The sequence below is a fragment of the Humulus lupulus genome, chromosome 1 (assembly GCF_963169125.1).
Source record: "Humulus lupulus chromosome 1, drHumLupu1.1, whole genome shotgun sequence".
NCBI classification, from domain to species: Eukaryota; Viridiplantae; Streptophyta; class Magnoliopsida; order Rosales; family Cannabaceae; genus Humulus; species Humulus lupulus.
Genome location: NC_084793.1, coordinates 106735239 through 106752872, shown reverse-complemented (window position 1 = coordinate 106752872; position 17634 = coordinate 106735239).

Here is a 17634-nt window from a genome sequence, read left to right as displayed (position 1 = left end):
TTGAGTTAGGTGGAAATAAACTTTTGGACAAATGTTTTAAATCTTGTTCAAGTTGGTGATCCCCAATCCTCTTCACTTAGGATGTGTAAGTGAGAGTTTCTCTATTGCTTTTCTTCTTATTTTCATTTTCTATTTGCTTGTAACTTTTGTTTAGAATTGTAATCTTCTTTTCTTTTTTTTCAAACACCTTTCCTTTACTTGTAATCTTTTGTTTAGAGTTGTATGTTTCACCATTCTCTTCCTCTCCTTCTTCTTCTTCCTTGTCTTTGTTTGTTTGTATTTTCAGTTATAGAGTTGTAACACTCTTTTTAATCAATCATTATTTATTTGTAATAATTTGCATAGAGTTGTATTATCATACCTTTTCCATTGAGGCAATTACATAATATTCTATAACAGAAACTGCTTTTGATTGGATGTTCATAGGAGATACAAAAAGATAGTGATGAATCTTGATAGTTGTAACGCCCTACTAATCCAGGACCGTTACACTGTGTATTTAAAATTATGTTTGACCTGCTAATCAGGTCATTTGGCTTAAATCTTGTAACTAAGGTTAGTGACAAGGGTTAGGGTTAAAATTTTTGGTAAAAGAACCTTTGACTTTTATTCAAAAAGTGTTATACAACATTGTATCCCAAAATATTACAACACAACTATTAAGAAGGGAAATACATATCAAAAGTTACATTAGCCAGCCTAAACGGAAAAACAGGGCTATATCCCTAGTTCCTCTGAGATAACCCCGACCGTGATTGTAACGCCCTGGCTACCTCAAAACAGTTACAGTGAACGGTGAACCGGAAATTTGACCCGCTACCCGAGTCCTTTGGTTAAAAACGTCTTCTAAGTGTTATTAATAGGCTAAGGTGGAAAATCAGTAAAAAGGAAAGGATATGCTTTATTAAGTATATAAAATTGTTCATGAGCTCATCAAAACATTTACAAGTTGTTTATAATACAAAATGGTCACTACTGACTCAAATTTACAAACCTGTTGACCTAAGCAGCAAAAATAGGGTAAACCCCCTAGTTCCTCTGAGAACTCCTTGGCCGTGGTGGTCAAGCGGCCGCATATGTATACATCACCACCTAAGGTCTCCACTCAAGGCTGAGTGAGCTTTTCTTTCCCTTTACCTGCACCACATAGCACCCATGAGCCAAAGCCCAGCAAGAAAACACAGTATTGGATATCAACATTATCAAATTATTATCATTATAATCACACAGAGCTTATAGCTCTTAAATAGATGGGTGAATATCACTTGAGGTGCTAGAAAACCATACTGGGTGACTGACAAGCAAGTCACTAATTTAAATAGAAGAGTGGCTGCTAGGTAAGCCACTAGCCTTAAACAGATGAGAGACTGATAGGTAAGTCTCTAACTTAACAGATGAGTGACTGATGGGTAAGCCACACAAGCGCTTATAGTATTCATCAAACTTGAGGTCAGTCCGACATTAATGCTCTTTGAGTCATCCAATGAAGATGTCGATTAGATCTAATCTTTATTGGCTTGCGTTGAACACGGTAAAGTCGTCTTGACTAATGAGTCAGCTCTAAGTGACCAGTGCCCTGTACCACTGCCGAACTTGGCTAATGAGTCACAACTTCACAGTTGATACCGACACCTTTGCCAAATCTGACTAATGAGTCAGTACCATGCACAAGTGAGCAAGATTTGCTAAGCATTCAATAATCAATCCATGTCCACATTTACACAATCAACATGCCTTAAGAATAATCATGCATGTCACATGTGGGGTGCAGTTTTCTTACCTCGGGTTCGAGCGAGAAATAATATAAGAACGACCCTTGAGAACGATCAACCTTTAGATTCCTTAGCGGTTACCTAATCATAACCAATTAGAAACCATCAATAAAGCAAATCAATGAATGGTTCACAATCTAAACCACACTCCCGGGATCAATCCCTCACTCTCGGGACTCCCAATCTACTCAAAAGGGGTAAAGGAACCAACCCCCGAGCTTTAAAAACCATCCCGAGCCCTAAAAACAACACACCTTGAAACTAACCTAGAGCCTAGGTGCTGCCCCAGAAATAGAGAGGGCTGCTCTCTGCCCTGCGTAGCGCTGGGGCGCTAGGACTGGCGCTGGGGCGCCAGCTTCAGCCCAGCAGCTCCACTAGTTTTCCCTCCTTGCGATTCCCCTAGAAACCAACTTTCCAAACCAATCCCAAACCTTACTAAAACATCCAATTCAACCCCTAAACCTCATCTACATCACCCCCTCACCAAAACCCAATCAATCTTACACAAATTCTCCCACTGATTCCAACTATCCACATCAAAATCATGAGCTGAAACTAACAACCAAAACAGAGCATACATGGAAACTAGTGGCTAAAAACTTACCTCAAATTCAGGTTTTGGTGCTCTTCAATGGTGGACCACTCTCCCAAACTCCCAAGGCCTACTTCCCAAGCTCAAATCCTCAACAAGATCACAAAAATCACAAAGGAGATGGAGGAAGGAGAAGGTACGGGTAAGCTTCACAAACTTGCTCTATTTTCCCTTCAATTCTACAGCCTAAATCAGTTTATATCTATCCTAGGGGTAAAAAGACCATTATACCCCTAGGTCAATTAAAGATTTCTAAAGGCTTCCAAGGGCAAATTTGTCCTTTCCAACCTATCTCGTTAATCATAATTAACGCTCTCAAATTCCTGCTATTCTCGATAATCCCAAACACCAATATTTCATATCGCGTTATCCTTTTATTCCCGGCAACGCTCTAATCATTAAAACATCCCGAGACTCACCCCGAGCCTCGAACTTAAACCCGTTATGACTAAACCGCTACTTATTATTCAAAGATCGTCTCATGCCGAAAAGCTCGAACAAATCCACATTATAATGTGGCCTCAGTAACATATCACCAACATGCATACAAATATACAATTATACCCTCAACGGGCCAAATTATCATCACACCCCTGTAATTTAAAATGTGGACCCACATGCATGCATTTAACATCATATTATAATATAATTCACATATACATGCATTTTATCAATTAATGGCATAATTAAACAAGTATGGCCCTCCTGGCCTACTATTCCCGCCATTAAACCATATTGGAGATTTCGGTGCATTACAGTGATGGTCGAGCAGCCGCATATGTACACGCTGCCACCGAAGCTCTCCAACTCATGGCTGGTCAAGCTTTCCCTCTCCCTTACCTGCACCACAAAGCACCCGTGAGCCTAGGCTCAGCAAGAAAATAGAACGTATAAAACAAAGAATATAAATTTAAATAACCATTCAACAATAATCAACAACATTAATTCATAGCCAATGTCATTTAGTTCAATCACACGATCATGGGATCAACCGAGGGTCGTTGCCCTATTCAATTGGCTTTTAAGCCAACCCTCGGGCCTATGCCCTAGCTACATGACCATAGAGTCACCTGGGGCCTCACCCTTAGCTCTGTCTCACTAGCCATAGAGCTAGCCCAACGCCCGCGGTTCATCTTCTACCTTAGAGTCGATCAACGTAATAGTATGTTGCTAGTTTAGGCCAATGCCTCTCAACTAGCGCACAACGCGTTATTGTCGTCCTTGACTTATAAGTCAAGCACTGATCCAGGATTACATACCTTAATTATAGGAAACAGATGTGGATAGACACATCACAACAATTAAGCACATATTCATGCTAATCATACAATCCCATTGGATAACTATTTGTATAATACTAAACATATTCAAATGATGGGGCCACATGCCCTAACAATAGAATTCATGTAACAAATATAAGCACTTAAGCATTTATCAACAAGCATTTAGAAAAATAGCCTAACATAACCAATCCTGGGGCCCAAGCCCTAATCACATACAACACGTTCTGGGTGCAGTTTTCTTACCTAAGGTCCAAGCAAGATTAAAAAAGAACAACCCTTGAGCACGATCCAGGTTCTAAGCCCTTAGCGATAGCCTAAGTCACAACCATAAAATAGGATTCTACTAATATCGAGTGATCAAAGGCTTTCGGACCAAGTCCTAGCCTCCAAGACCTCAGGTTCCACCAAACTAGGGAGGAGAAACAATCCTGAGCCCCTAAGGTTGAGTTCCCGCGCTAAAAACCTTTTAGGGGTCCAAAAACCCCTTACGAGCTGCGGCCCTATGCCTCTATGCCATGGCCCACCTCAAACCAGAGGCCCAGCCTTCCGAACCAGCAGACACGTGCTATGACCTAGCCATAGTGGTGCCGCAGCCCGCCCCCTTCCCTGGCTCCCATCTGCTCTAGAGGGCCGCAACACACCAAGAACAGAGTCGTGACCCGACCCCTTCGAACCCAGAAAAACTTCCATTTCAACAGCCAAATCTCATCCAATTTAACCCAAAATTATCCCAACAACATGACTAAATCATCACAAACACTCTAATATGTTCCCACCAGCAAAACCCAATAGAAAGCTAGCTTAAAACCTCATCAAAACTCTAATTCAATCATTGAGTTAAAAGATTCTAAAACACCTCAAGAAACCATGCATTCTACATAAATTAAACCATTAAATGAAGTTCAGATGTTTACCTCAGTTGAAGAAGAAGACCTTCTAGCCTCAAGAAATCTGAAACCCAATCCCAAGTTTCAATTCTATGGCTTCTAGTCACTAAGTCCCCTTAATTTCAATGGTTATCTTCAAGAAAAACCTTGAGAATAACTTGAGAAACAAAGAGTGAGTGAGAGAGAGAAAGGTCGGTTTTGGTAGTAGCTCCTAGTATATCTGTGTTTTTGTCTTTAATTAATTAAGCTTATCTAACTTAAGCTAGTCTCAAGGCTCGGGGTACCAAAAATGTCCCCGAGGGCAAAATGGTAAATTTCCCAAACATTCCCTCCTAAACTCCCTAACTTCAAATATATCTCAAAATATTTATTTTCATAATCCGATAATCTGATTAATTATCCAATACCCAAAATACCCCTTGACTATCCCCGAGTCAAGTATTGAGTCCCGTTGTGACTTTCCCGCTAACTTGCTCCCTAGGATCGCCTCCTACCGAATAGTTCAAATAAACCCACATAATAATGTGGTCTCCCACATATATCACATCTATGCACATAAATACACATTTATGCCCACAATGGGCCAAATTACCAAAGTCGCCCTTCTAATAAGAAGCGACCCACATGCATATTTATTATCCCTAAGTATGCGCATTTAATCATATTATCACATAATCCACATATTAACAATTAGTATAACAATTAAGCACGTAATTTCATATATTGCCATCCCGACCCCCTCATCAAGGCCCTAAGCCTTATTAGGTAATTTTGGGACATTACAACTATCCCCTCCTTACAAAAATTTTATCCTCGAAAATTTACCTGAATAGCTTGGGAAACTGAGCGCACATATCTGCCTCCAGCTCCCAAGTCGCTTCCTCGACTTTGCTGTTCCTCCATAATACCTTAACCAAAGGTATAGTCTTGTTCCTCAGGACCTTGTCCTTCCTGTCAAGAATCTGAACTGGTTGCTCCTCATAAGACAAGTCTGCCTCCAATTCCAAATCCTCATAACTTAGTACATGAGTTCCATCTGACACATACTTCCTCAACATGGAAATATGGAATACATTATGCACGCTGGACAGTGCACACGGTAAGGCCAACCTGTAGGCCACCTGCCCAATCCTCTCTAAAATCTTAAACGGTCCCACAAACCTAGGGCTCAACTTGCCCTTCTTCCCGAACCTCTTCACCCATCTCAGAGGTGAAACCCTAAGGAAGACATAGTCTCCCACCTGGAACTCTACGTTCCTCCGTATCAGGTCAGAATAGCTCTTATGCCTACTCTGAGAAGCGAGCATCCAAGCTCTAATCTTCTCAATAGCCTCAGTTGTCCTCTAGACTGCATCCGGACCTAGATATTTCCTCTCACCCATCTCATCCCAGTGAATGGGCAATCTGCACTTCCTACAATATGGCATCTCATAAGGTGCCACTCTGATGGTAGACTGAGAACTGTTGTTATAAGAAAATTCTACTGGAGGCAAATATTTACTCCAGGACCCTTCAAAGTTCATCACACACGCTCTCAACATGTCCTCCAATATTTGGATAGTCCTCTCAGACTGACCATCGGTCTGAGGATGATAAGTTGTGTTGAACTTCAGTTGTGTACCCATCGCCCTCTGCAAACTCCCCCAAAACTTGGAAGTAAAGATAGGGTCCCTATCAAACATGGTAGACCTCGGCGTCCCATGAAGGCGAACTATCTCTCTCACATAGAGATCTGCATACTGGTCATCTGTGTAATTCGTCCTCACTGGTAGAAAATGAGCTGACTTCGTGTATCGATCCACAATGACCCAAATAGAATCATGCTAGCCCACTGTCCTGGGCAAGCCTACCATGAAATCCATCATGATATCTTCCCACTTCCACTCTGGGATATCCAGAGGCTGTAACAGTCCTGCCGGCCTCTGATGCTCAGCCTTAACCTGCTGATAGGTCAGGCACCTCGCTACATACTCTGTCACATCCCTCTTCATCCCAGACCACCAATATAAAACTCTCAGGTCCTGGTACATTTTCGTGGTGCCTGGATGAAGAGAATACATGGTGGTGTGAGATTCATCTTTCATCTCGGTGTCCATCGGAACACAAATCCGACCCTTATACCTCACTAAACTCATACTCGACACCGAATAGTCCTTAGCTACTCCAGCTAGGATGTCCTCCTTAACCTGCCCCAACTTTGGATCATCCAACTGTCTCTGCTTGATTCTCTCCAAGAGAGTTGACTATAAAGTGATATTGGCCAACTGGCCCACCACTCACTCTATCCCCGCTTAAGTTATCTCATTAGCCAACTTCCTCAATACCTGTCTGGCACTATATATCTATCCTGGCCCCTTCCAGCTCAAGGCATCTGCTACCATGTTGGCCTTTCCAGGGTGATAGAGGATCTCACAATTGTAATCCTTTACTAGCTCCAACCAACGTCTCTGCCTCATGTTCAGATCTTTCTGAGTGAAAAAGCAATTCAGGCTCTTGTGATCAATGTATATCTGTAACGCCCTAGATAGCCAAGACAGTTACACTGTGTACTTATAAAGGTGCAAGACTTGCTAATCAAGTCATTAATTTAAAAACGTGTCACTAAACATGTATGAGCTAGGGTTAAAAAGGTTTTGGTTTCAAAAGTTTCATTTCATATAAGTAAGCAGTTATATACATGGGATCCCAAAAGAAACAGAGTTTAAAAGTTGGATTACAGACTCCCAAAAATACAGACAACTGTCAGCCATACTAAGGCAAAATGAATAATTTCTGGGTCTCGCGTCCCTGCCTAAACCTCAACCGTGGCGGCTGAGCGGCTGGCCATGTACATTCCACTCGCAGAGCTCTCCAAATCAAGGCTGATCAAGTTTTCCCTTGCGTTTACCTGCACCACGTAGCACCTGTGAGCCAAGGCCCATCAAGAAAACATGATATGCAACACAAACAATAATAACAGATAGTAAATTCACTAAGCATGAACTTTCATCAAATAATCCACATTAATCATTCATCATATATTCAGAATCATGGATGAAATCATTCACTTATAACATTCATATCACATAATAATCAGGCTTTGTTTACCCCACTGACTTCGGCCCGCTTAAACCGAGCTCAGTGCATATTAAGTTGTCCTCGGCTACCAGTGGCCAAGCCGCGCCCTGTGCGCTAGTGTAACCCTTACCACCCTTAGGCCGTTGGTTCACTAATTAGCTTGCATGGCATAATACCATTCTTTCAAGCATACACAATAGGGAACCCTTAGTCCCATTACAGATATTCAACCAGGTGCAGTTTTCTTACCTTTGGCTTCCAAGTGAACTAGTTACGAGCAATGCTCCTTAAGCGCGATCCGATCCCCGAGCCCTAGCTTAGCACCTAGTCACAACCAAGATAAAGGATACCATCAACAATCTTAAATGAGCTTTTGGACAAAGTTCTAGTCTCCAGAACATTGAACTTCATCAAACATGGTAAAAGATTCAATCCCGAGCACCCTAGGTTAAATTCCCAAGCCTAGAATCTCAAAATCCCAAAATCCCTTAAGGGTCGCGACATTAGCCACCCATGCCGCAGCATGGCCCCAATTAGAGACCTCCCAATTCCCAAAAAAAGGTAAGGGCCGCGACCCTACTAAGACCATGCCGCGGCCCGCCCTCCTTCCTCAGCACACATCAACTTCGAAGGGTCGCGGCTCACCAAGAACTATGTCGCGGCCCGACCCCTTCGAACCCAGAAAAACCTCCATTTTTAACTCTCAAACCTGATGCAAACTCACTCAAAACTACCCCAATTCCACAACTCAATTATCCAAAAACTTCCCACAAGATTCCAACAACACAACCCAGCTGAAACCTAGGCTAGAAACCCATCAAAAACCCATTTCAATTACTGAAACTTTCTAACTCAAGAATACAAAACCCATCCATGAAAACACTATAACTCAGCCAATAAACCTTAGATTAGAGCTTACCTCAGCTGCAGAACCACTTCTCTAAGGAGAATCCAAATCAATTCCCAAGCTTTTCCACCTTAATTCTGCCCTTAACATCAAAATCACAATCACCTCATTACTCAGCCAAAAGCTCAAAGTTTATAACTTCAAAACACAGTTTAATTCTTACCTTAGCCTTGATTAAATGTTCCCTGGATAATTCTTGAGCTAGCCTCTAATTTCCCCTCTGAATTCTTCTGAAATCCCAGCTCAAATTCCTGCAATTTCTCCAAAATTCGCAGAGTTTTTCCTTGAGAGAGAAGATAGAGAAAAAGGCTGAGAAAAGAGTCGGTCTTATTTTGTTCTACTATTTTCTGAAATCTTCTTAATTCTATCCTTAAGAAATCAGGTTAATCCCAAGGCTCGGGGTACAGGAAACGTCCCCGAGGGCAAAATGGTAAAATTCCCCAATATTCCCACCTAGACTTCCTAACCTCGAATATATCTCCAATTATTTATTTTCACAACCCAGTAATCTAAATAACCACCCGATACCTGAAATACCCCTTGATTTGTCCAAAGTCAAGCATTAAGCCCCATTGTGACTTTCCCGCTATCTAGCTCCCTACGATCGCCTCAAGTCGCCTGCTGCAGATTTACCCACATAATAATGTGGTTCTCACAAGTATAACATTTAATCACATTTATATTCATATAGTCATGCAAGCATGCTTATCAGGTAATCATGCATTAAATCAATAAATTCACACATAATCCAATTATGCCCTCCTAGCACACTAATCAAGGCCCTTAAGCCATATTAGTGATTTTGGGTCGTTACAACTATCCCCTCCTACTGAGAATTTCGTCCTCAAAATTTACCTGAATAGCTCAGGATACTAATCCCGCATCACTGTCTCTAACTCCCAGGTCGCTTCCTCAACCTTGCTGTTTCTCCACAACACTTTCACTAACGGAATTGTCTTATTCCGTAACACTTTGTCCTTCCGATCCAAAATCTGGACAGTTCGCTCTTCATAGGACAGGTCTGTCTGTAACTGTAAGTCCTCATACTTCAGCACATGTGTCGTATCTGAAACATACTTTCGCAACATGGAGACATGGAACACATCATGAACTCCTGACAAGGACGGTGGCAAGGCCAACCTATAAGCCACCTGTCCAATCCTTTCTAAAATCTCAAAAGGTCCAACAAACCTAGGGCTCAGCTTACCCTTTTCCCCAATTCTCCTCACCCCTCTCAGTGGTGAAACTCGCAGAAATACGTGGTCCCCAACCTGAAACTCCACGTCTCTACGCTTAGGATCAGCGTAGCTTTTCTGTCTACTCTGCGAAGCAAGCATTCTGGCTCGAATCTTTTCGATAGCCTCATTAGTCATCTGAACCATATCTGGTCCTAGGTACCTCCTTTCACCCATCTCATCCCAATGTATGGGTGATCTGCATTTTCTCCCATATAACATCTCATAAGGGGCCACCCCAATCGTGGATTGATAACTGTTGTTATACGAGAATTCAATCAACGGTAAGTACTTACTCCAAGACCCCTCAAAATCAATCACACATGCCCTAAGCATGTCCAACAACACCTGAATCGTCCTCTCAGATTGTCCATCAGTCTGAGGATGAAAAGCTGTGCTAAACTTCAACTGAGTCCCCATAGCTCTCTGCAGAGCTCCCCAAAACTTGGAGGTAAAGATAGGGTCTCGATCAGATACAATAGACTTTGGAACTCCATGGAGACGAACTATCTCCCTCACATACAACTATGCGTACTGTTCCACTGTATAGGTTGACCTCACTGGTAGAAAATGAGCTGACTTGGTGTATCTGTCCACTATCACCCACACCGAGACATGAAGTCCCACTATTTTGGGTAATCCTACTACAAAATCCATCGTGATGTCCTCCTACTTTCACTCTGGGATACCCAAAGGCTGAAGCAATCCCGCTGGTCGCTGATGATCAGCCTTTACCTGCTGACATGTCAAACATCTAGCAACATACTCTACCACATCCTTCTTCATCCCGGGCCACCAATATAATGTCTGTAGATCCTGATACATATTCGTGGTACCCGGATGAAGTGAGTATGGTGTGGTGTGAGACTCATTTTTGTAAAAATTTCACTAAACCTTTGAAAATTACCTCCCCGGTAGCAGCGCCAAAATTTGTTTAACGCCCAAAATGTGACTACCACTAAGCTGTAGTTGTAGTAAGATCGGGCGGTCGATCCACAATGAGGTAACCTAAAATCAAAAGATTAGTAGAAAATAACACAAAAAGTTAGTAACAAGAAGTAAATAAAATTGTTAATGGAAAGAGGTTTGAGATTTTGGTATTGTATTTTTTATAAAGTGATGAAATGAGATAAGTGAAATAAATGTAAGATGTAATCAAGAGTTTGAGAAAATGAAAGGTTTCAAGAATCATCCATATGCTTGTTTAGTTACTTGGTTACTTGATTTACAAAAATACACAAGTAAATAGTTCACATCCCAACATTTACTTGGAAAATCTAACATTAAAGTCCATATTCTTTTCTAACAAAAGTTCATTTGAGTTATAAAGTTCTTTACTTTAAAAGCACAATGTTAATCTTATGAAAAATCTAAAAATGACAAAATACCCAAAGACAATAATGCAATAGAAGATTAGACATAAAATTAGGTATCAATATTACTTTTACTAATTAGAAGTACATAGAAAGACCATGACTAATCCTATATACTATTAGCATAAGTAAATAAAGATAAAAAAATAAAGATGAAGATGAAAGAACATAAATAACTCAAAAAATTTACATTAAGAACATAGTAAATCAAAGTAGCAAAATAACATCACTAGCATATGGAATCATCCCTAACCTTCCTAGGAAGATTAGGCCATTATGCTCATGATTCTCACAAAATTCTAAGAAGAAAATATGAGAAGAAAGTGAGTAAAATTTTTGCTATTGTTTCTTTACTCTAAAAATTACATACATAGTGTGAAGAAGGAATCCTTATTTATAGAGGGAGAAAAGGACTAATAAGAAATTAAACAACAAAATGGGGTTTACAAAATAAATCTGAAATGTTAATAATAAAATATGATTTTGAAAAATAAAATCTTATTATTAATATTAACTAAGCTATTTTGGTGTATGGTAAAAATGTTCTTTTTGAAAGACACCAAAAAAGATGAGCTTTAAAGCTCAAAATGGCAATTTTACAAGGCCCAATACCCACAAAATATGGGTTGAAGGTGACTGGTGGCAGAGGTGGGTTTTGACCCATTTCCAGCCAATGAAGAGGTGACACGTAGGCGGGCTGCTGAGCTGAATTAGGCCTTGAGGATTACATTGGGGTGCTGGGCGTGAGAGGCTGCTGCACTTGGAGGAGACGCTGGGCCTTTGGGCCTGGCAGTCATGTTGGAGAAGCTGAATTGATGGAGTGAAGTTGCTTAAGGGTGCATTTGGGCATTGCTGAAGATGCTACGTGGCGTGAGGAGGTTTGGTGGCTGGGAGAGTTGCTGGGACGCGTGGCGCAAGGAGAGCACGCCACCTGGCAGCTGGGGAGAGAGGAAGGAAGAGCTGGGCCTTTGGTTTTGGCCTTCGGGACTGGGCCAAATTCCTCAAAAAATGCCACTTTCTTCATTTTCTTTTTCAGTTTTAACCATTCTTTGTTTTCTCTTTTTATTAATGTCCAAATGCAATTTATTTCTTGAAAATTAAACACAAATTAATATTTTCAATTGTAAAATATATTACAATAAATTCATAAAAATATTAATTAAAAATTAATTTATTTTACACTTTAAAACCAATAAATTTGCATTTTTGAGCACTAATCACAACCCCTAACTAGCTTATTGCTAGTCCCTAGCAATTCAAGCGAAAAAGAAGATTGTCAAGTTGAATAATCAAGTCAAACCAAGAAAAATCATCTAAGCATGTTTAAAGTAGCAGCACGAAGTTAGAAATTACTATCTAAGCTACTATAGTTGTGATTTCAGAGTTGTGTGTGTGTGCACCAAACCATATTCTTTTTATCACAAGTCATAACACAAATAGTATCGAAAAATCTCAAAAGTATAAAGATCTCAACTCTAAATTCCTCACGGGCAATGAAAGTATTGTATGGGAAGGATTACACTCTTGGAGTTGGAAATGTAACAGTTTACACTCAAATGAGAAAAGATAAACTTTTTAGGACAAGCAATTAGAACAAATATTGATCACAAGATAGGCAAATCAACTTATTGGAATTCAAATGACAAACAACCTTTGGGATTTACATGAGAAAACTCCAAGAACAAAATGACAACTAATTAGAAATGATAAATAAGAAAATGAACTATAATGATAATAAATTTTTTTATACACAAAATAATAGTAATTGAAATATATATATTTTAAATAACTACAAAATAATAGAAGGAAGTGTTGCTCTTGTTCTCTTTTTTTCATTTATCTATTATTTTTTATTTTTCTTTTGTTTTTTTTTAATTTCTTTTTATTTTTTATTTTGACAAGAGACAACACAAAAATAAAAAGGAAATTACAAATACAATACAATAAATAGAACAAAAATTTATTACAAAGACTTATCTTAAATGAAAAGCATCCCTCTAGTAAATGTCATGTTTTAAATTCCAAAGATGTGACTTTACCAACTCAAATGATCAATAAAAGTTCAAAAATTTGTTTTCTCAACTCTCACAACTCACCAAGAAATGAAAAACTTTAAACTTGAAATTTCTCTCAACTATTTGGGTTAACAACCAATTTATCACATGTTTGGAAAGTGCACAAAAGAACTCCGAAAATCACTTCTTAATAGCTAAACATAGTAAGAACTAACTCAAACCAACAAGTTATACTCATGCTTGGATAATTTTGAGAAATTTGACTTAAAAATTCAACAAGACAATAAGGTTTTCCAAATGAGTGCTAATGACGTAACAATAAGATTTTTCAAATGCATGCTCACCACCCCCAACCAAAAATCAGATAGTGTCCTCAATGTCAAAATGAATAATCAATGAAAAAGGTAAGGAGAGAGAACACCTGGATGATGACCATGTCCATGAGGCGAGAGCGAAAATAGCCTGGTAATAATACCCCAAAACAAAATACAAAAACGAAGAGCATACAAAAATAAAAGAAAGACAGAAAAATAAAGATAATGAAAAATAAAAATAAAAATAAAAATAACAACAAACCATTCAGAACATCAGAGTGTATAGATTGGGTCCGTAAGAAAGACCTCTTCAATACAACTCACACTCTCAATGTAATGCTTTAGTCTTTGGCCATTGACGCAAAAAATTCGCCCATCGGTTGGGTCCTCAACCTCCACCGAGCCGTTGGGAAACACTTGCTTCACAACAATTGGGCCAGTCCATCACGATCGCAGTTTACCGGGATGCAAGTGCAAGCGAGAATCGTACAAATGCACTTTCTGATTTGGCTCAAAGTATTTTCGCAGGATTTGTTTATAGTGAGCGATTTTCAATTTTTCTTTATAAATCCCGGAATTGTCATATGCATCGTTTCTAACTCCTCAATTTCGGACAACTGGAGTTTGCGATTGATACCTGCAGCATTCAGATCAAAGTTTAGGGCTTTGATAGCCCAATACGCTTTATGCTCGAGCTCGACAGGTAAATGACAGGCTTTTCCAAAGACAAGCCAATAGGGAGACATCCCAAGAGGGGATTTGATAGCAGTACGGTATGCCCAAAGAGCGTCTAGAAGACGTGTAGACCAATCTTTGCGGTCGGGATTTATCGTCTTTTCTAGAATGTGTTTTGTCTCCCCATTGGCTAACTCAACTTGACCATTAGTTTGTGGATGATAGGCATTCAAAACTTTATGAAGAACACCGTACTTGCGCATAAGAGCCTCAAAGGATCGGTTGCAAAAATGAGTGCCTTGATCACTAATGATAGCGCGAGGGGTACCGAACCTTGATAACACATTTTATTTCAAGAATTTGACAACTGTAGCGTTATCATTGGTTCGACATGGTACAGCCTCGAACCATTTGGAAACATAGTCCACAGCGAGGAGAATGTAAAGGTAGCAAAAAGAAGGTGGAAATGGTCCCATAAAATCTATCCCCCAACAATCAAATATTTCGATAACAAGAATTGGGTTCAAGGGCATCATGTGCCGATGGGATAAGGATCCTATCTTTTGGCACCTTACACAAGAATGACATAAATCATTGGTGTCTTTGAACAGTGTGGGCCAGTAAAGACCGCATTGTAAGATTTTTGCAGCGGTTTTCTTCACAGAGAAGTGACCACCACAAGCATCATTGTGGCAAAAATTCAGCACACTAGACACCTCATCTTCATGGATGCATCTTCTCATGATTTGGTCGGGGCAATACTTGAATAAGTATGGGTTATCCCAAAAGAAATTGCGCACCTCGACCATAAATTTGTGTTTGTCTTGTGAACTCCATTCAGATGAGAATTCACCTGTTACTAAGTAGTTTACAATGTGAGCATACCACGGTAACTTAGCAATAGAAAACAATTATTCATCGGGGAAATCATCATGAATAGGTGGACTGTCAGCGGGATCGCTGAATTCAAGTCGGGACAAGTGGTCTGCGACAACATTCTCAACACCTTTCTTGTCTTTGATCGTTTTTTCAAATTCTTGCAGGAGAAGGATCCACTGTATTAATCGCGCCTTAGCATCCTTTTTGGAAAGGAGATACTTAAGGGTGGAGTGATCTGTGAAGATCGTAATAGGCGATCCAATCAAATAAGATCGGAATTTGTCAAGGGCAAAGACAACGGCAAGCAACTCTTTTTCAGTAGTGGAATAGTTCATTTGAGCACTATTGAGAGTCCGGCTTGCATAATAGACAACAAAGGGTGTCCCCTCCCTTCGTTGTCCTAGCATAGCTCCCATAGCAAAGTTGCTGGCGTCACACATGATCTCGAAAGGAAGACTCCAATCGGGTGACTGAATGATGGGGGCTGAAGTGAGTGAATTGACAAGCGTTCGGAATGAGTCCTCACACTTAGGTGTCCATTCAAAAGTGGCATCTTTGGCTAGGAGGTTGCTTAGCGGATGGGCAATCATTGAAATTTTTTGTATGAACCTCCTATAGAAACCAGCATGACCAAGAAATGACCTAACGTCTTTGACAATCTTAGGAGTCGGCAGGTTGGAGATAAGGTCGACTTTGGATTGATCAACCTCAATTCCTTTTTTAGAAACAATGTGACCTAAGACTATGCCAGAAGATACCATGAATGACATTTTTCCCAATTGAGGACAAGTCCTTTCTCGATGCATCGTTTTAAAATAGCTTCAAGATGAAGAAGATATGTCTCAAAGATGCTCAAGGAGAGCACGCCACCTGGCAGCTTGGGAGAGAGGAAGGAAGAGCTGGGCCTTCGGGACTGGGCCAAATTCCTCAAAAAATGCCACTTTCTTCATTTTCTTTTTCAGTTTTAACCATTCTTTGTTTTCTCTTTTTATTAATGTCCAAATGCAATTTATATCCTGAAAATTGAACACAAATTAAATTTAAAATTAATATTTTCAATTGTAAAATATATTACAATAAATTCATAAAAATATTAATTAAAACTTAATTTATTTTACACTTTAAAACCAATAAATTTGCATTTTTGAGCACTAATCAGTGACGATTAGCTTGAGTTGTTGGATTGATTTTGGGGTTAATTGGATTAGTTTTCATGGTAAAAATGGAGGATTTTTCTGGGTTGGAAGGGTCGGGCCGCGACATTGTTCATTCTGGTCCGCGACCCTCTAGAAAAAATTGGAGGGCAGGAAGAGGGGCGGGCCGCAGCGCGCTTGCCCTGTTCTGGGGTTGAAGGTCTCTGGTTGGGGGCGGGCTGCGACATGGACGTATGGGGCCACGAAGGTTAGTGCATTTTCGGGCTTTAATGAGGTTTTTGGCTTGGGAATCCAAAACTTAAGGCTCGAGATGGATTTTATCACCCGGATTGATAGAAATTGAGGTCCCGGAGATTAGAATTATGACTCAAAGATATTTAATAGATTGGAACTTAATGGATGGATATCAGTGGTGCATTGGGACTAAGGTTCCAGCGAGGCTCAGACTAAGGGACTGTGCTCAGGACAGCAGTGCTTGGAGAGCTTGGGACACAGGTAAGAAAACTGCTGTACCCGTAGAGCTTGTGTTGCAGGGATGACCCTATATGATTATGTTGCAGGGCATAGCCCTTTTGATTGAGTGGTATGTGTTTAAGTATTTCTTTAATTATTCTATGTGTGCATATATGTGATTGAACGGCAAGGGTCGGGAACGGCGAAGGTTGAGAATGGCAAGGGGCCGGGAGCAGCGATTAGCACGCGGAGTGCAAGTTGCCAGGGCAAGACCCTAAAGGATACCTGGGATATCCTCACGGTGTGGACCGCGAACCCAGGTCCTAGTAAAGCGCCTGGGAGGGCATGGTCGTACGTGTTTAGCCTAATGATGGATTGATTATATGTTGAATGTGAAATGTGCTTATGTTATCTGCTTGTGAGGGTTTTCTTGTTGGGCTTCGACTCACAGGTGCTCTGTGGTGCAGGTAAGGGCAAGGGGTAAGTCGACCAACCATGAGTACGGAGAGCGTGAAGTGGCGCGTACATGTTTGGCCTGCCCGGCTGCCACGCCACGACCAGGGGTAATTTTGGGAGATGATTGTTCTAAACCTAGATTTTGTCGTTTAGCCGGCTCTAGTTATATTTTTGAGTTATAAATATTTCTAAACAGTATTTTAGGATCCCAAACGTTAAACGCTTTATGATTTTCAACAAATTGAATTATTTTCAAAGTTTATGACTCTATTTATGGTTTGATTAAACTTTTGTCTTAAAAACTCAATTAGCGAGTTAATTGCACGTTTTAAAATCACTTAGTAAGGGCTCTAAGGAAGTAGGGCATTACAACTTGGTATCAGAGCGAGCCAATGTTTATGGTTTCTGGAGATTGACCGAACATGTATGATCGTTGTCAGTGACAAGCTCGACTTAGGGTTGGTTGGTAATGATTGACTTTTATTCTTGAATATGTGCTTAAATGCCCTGTTTGCCTACTTGTTTCATATAGAGCATGATGAATGAGTTAACATATACATGATGCCAGGGCATGGCCCGTTG